Below are 3,751 nucleotides of genomic sequence, written 5' to 3' on the forward strand. Positions count from 1 at the left end.
ACTTTATTAAGCAAACCATTGGTAGGGTTGGCACAAAGCATGAGGTCGGGATCTGCGAAATCAAACAACCCCACGTTTGTCTGATTAACCACAACCTGGCACCCACCAGGTATTGGGATGACCTAGGGGCTAAGGCACACCGTATGACCGCATCTTCTGCCATGCGTTCACATATTCGCTAAGCCCCTAGTCACCGGGAGGCGCTCTCGCGTTATGGCCCCCACAATGGCCATATGCCTGCCCTATTCGCCCCCGGGTCCTGACTGACTCCCAAACCAGAGCTCCGTAGCCCTGGTACCACACCGTGCAGATCCTGGCCTATGCTGCCGCCCCAGAGTTGTGACAAAAAACCCAAACCCAAGCGGTGGGTGGGTGGGAGAAGGCTCAGCTCCTCCTCCCTTCCTGCTTGGCTCCTAACCATCCGGAGCCAAGCGCCGACTGAGGGGCGGGGCTGGCAGCATGGCCTATCTAGGCCTAAGCCCCGCCCTCAGTACCACCTGACCAGGAGACTCCTCCTCCAGGCCCGCAGAACCAATCATCTGCCTTGGAGGACCGGAACTCCCGGTCACCGAGCCCAGCTCCCAGAGCGTCGCGGGGCGGAAGGGCCTCCCTTTCACCCCGCGCACCAATAGGGAGCTGGGGCAAGCCCCAGAGCACTCTGGGGCTTGTAGCCGTTCGCTGCGTCTAGCGGCAAAGCGGTCAGCCCGCCGAGTCGGGCAACCGCTTTTTACTCTTGGGAGCATGAACCTGCCATAAGATATCAGAATGGAAATCTTGTGGTACATTTTTGTCTTGTCACGGAATTCTTCCTAAATTATGATTTAAGATAAAGTCATGCTGGATTCTGCCAAAAGAAAGATATGAGCCAAATTTGCAGGTTAATTTCAGCAAATATTTGGAGAATTCTGTAGGAAGCTTAAAGGGTTTTATTAAGATAAGACAAAAAGAACTTAGAAATAAACAGGCTCAGCAAAAATTGTGAACTGCAATAACAAAGATCAATGCATCAATATGTTTTAGAGAAGCATTTTTGTTAATACAACACTGAGACCCTTTTATCCTGTTTGTCATGGCAGAAAAAGCTCGTCTAATTATTTTACTTTCTTTCCCTTTTTTCTATACATCCTCCTGTGCATCCAGGATGAACAATTGACAGAGGGGTTAAAAATGTCTTTGTGCATTATATTTAGCTTTGGTGTTAAATTGGATGAACAAACACAAATGGCATGAGCTGTAGTTTCTTGAAAAATGTAGCAAAAATTGATTTTCTAATATTTACCTCATTGCTCGGTGGTTAATTTCTTTCTCTCACCAATAATATTCCTGTTCAGCATGCTTGCACAAGCATTTCATGGCTGAACTGTTCTAGAAGAGCAATTAGTATTTATTTGTATGTAACCAAGTACTAATTGGCACATCAACCAAAAAAGCAAGGAGTATTTCTTCTTTGTCTTGTTCTGTCAATTTAATGTGAAGTCGAAGGCTTTCACGGCCAGCATCCATAGTTTTGTGGGGGTTTTTTGGGGCTATGTGGCCATGTTCTGGAAGGGTTTGTTCCTGACATTTCACCAGCATCTGTGGCTGGCATATTCAGAGAATGCTGGCATGGAAGTGATTGGGGATCGGGGGTTTTCCCAGCAGACAATGGACTATTAATTAAACAGACATAAATCCTCCTTGCATATCCTCCTACCCTGAGGCCTTACCATTCAACAACAGAACAATACATAGATTAACATGTAAATCACTCCTCCCAACAGCGGAGTCACACAGTGTGTATACACTCACTCACTCACTCACTCACTCACTCACTCACTTCCATGCCAGTATTCTCTGAAGATGCCAGCCACAGATGCTGGTGAAACATCAGAAATAAACTCTTCTACAACACGGCCACAACCCCCCAAAAAACTCACAAAAACCTCTGTCACTTTAGTTCACTGTAAAATTGCCACTTTACTATTCCACTCTATGGGCAATCCCATGAGGGTGCCTCATATGGGGCTAGTATTTTATCATTGATGTAGACATTCAGATAATTCACATGATGAAGTTTTTTTTTTAATTGCATCATTCCAGATTTCTAGTTCGCAGAAGATTCAATGGCTGACTGTTCTGCTTTAAAGAAACCTCCTGTTATGAAAAACCAGCATTTATCAAGTGGACAGTCATACTCTGAGCCATAGAGAGGCCACCCAGTGCCATTTTGTTTTTGCTCCTCCAAAAATCAAGAGGCCTATATCTCATCCAAATTTTGGGTGATAGGAAAAAGTGTCACATCACTCCCTGTTGCTTTTCTGTAGAGCTGGTCTCTCATGGTGTCTTCCCACGCAAACACTATGAAACAGAATCTAAATGGGTATTCCCCCCCTTCTTTTTTAATTACACATTTTGGTGTGTAAAATGAGTCTGGGGCTGAGTGGAGAGTTGGAGCCCTAAGGGCATACTGAACTCTATCAAAGAGATATATACAGTCCTTAGGTTACATGTTTTCCACTTTTCATTTAAGTAAAACATTTTTCAGCTTTTCCTACTCCCTGAAGTGGACTTTTTTCATGAATCTATATGGAAGTTTGTTTAACTGATGGCCAAATTCTTCCTGAATTAATTAAGAAAGAGCTCTGCTTTCTCAGAAATTTCTCTGTAAATGCTCAGTGGATGGACCTCATCATATTTCAGGAAAAGCTTACAGTTAGCTATAGTGACCCACTATTAGGAAGTGATCTGGACTTGAGACAATTGACTCAAACTCAGGTCACTTCAGTGACTTGACTTGCTCTCAGCTTGGCAATAAATGATACTGACTTGACTCCCAGCTTCTATATATTTAGTGACTGGCTTGCTGCCATCATTCAGTTGGAGGAGCAAGTAAGACTCCAGAGTGCAGGGCACATTTGTTGGAGAATAATAGTATTGGGCAATGTGCTTAAGATGGAAGGATCCTTCTAAAGCTTTTGAAAAGCTTTAGAAGGCTGCTCTGATATGCTGCAGGCTATAGACCTCTATCTTCACTTCAGACCCATTGCTTAATGCATTTACTATTCCCCTCTAAGAAATGCACCTGGACTTGGAAGTACCTTTCAAGGGCTTGTGATTTGACTTGAGACTTGATGGTAGAGACTTGAAACTTGGAGTAAACGACTTGAATAGATCACTGCTATTAGGCACAAATCACCTAGTATTCAACTTCATACAGAAACTGTATAAAACTGTTTTTAAAAGAATAGTACTGGCTGCCAATACACTTCTGGTCTGAATTCAAAGTGCTGGTAATGTCATTTAAAGCTCTAAATGGCTTGGGACACACCTTTCTGGGGTGACACAGATGGGCAAAATAAAGTGGTTTCCATTCCCTTTGAAGGCAACACGTGCCTCAAAAGCAGCAGGAAACTAGATCAAAGCCATGCTCTGGAGCTAAAAACCAGAGCAAAAAGAAACTGGGATAGTTCAACTCAAGGCAGAAAATTCACATCTTTGTCCCTGCATATAAAAGTTCTGGGCTGTGGTAAAGCAAAGAAATGAAAGTGCAACAACTCCAATGGATGGAATTACAATATACACAAACCAGACAGTCCAACCGGGGGTATGGGGTGAAGGGGGAGTGAAGGGGGCATACAAGGGGGAGCCTCCATGATTGTGTTTTGTTAATGTATCACTTGCTCACTGATGCACCGATGACCTGTACCAGCAGAACATCGCACATGTGACTGTGTGCCCGATCAAAGGTGCATCCATCCAATGGAATGGCATC

Source organism: Sceloporus undulatus, chromosome 1 (assembly GCF_019175285.1).
Source record: "Sceloporus undulatus isolate JIND9_A2432 ecotype Alabama chromosome 1, SceUnd_v1.1, whole genome shotgun sequence".
Lineage (NCBI taxonomy): Eukaryota > Metazoa > Chordata > Lepidosauria > Squamata > Phrynosomatidae > Sceloporus > Sceloporus undulatus.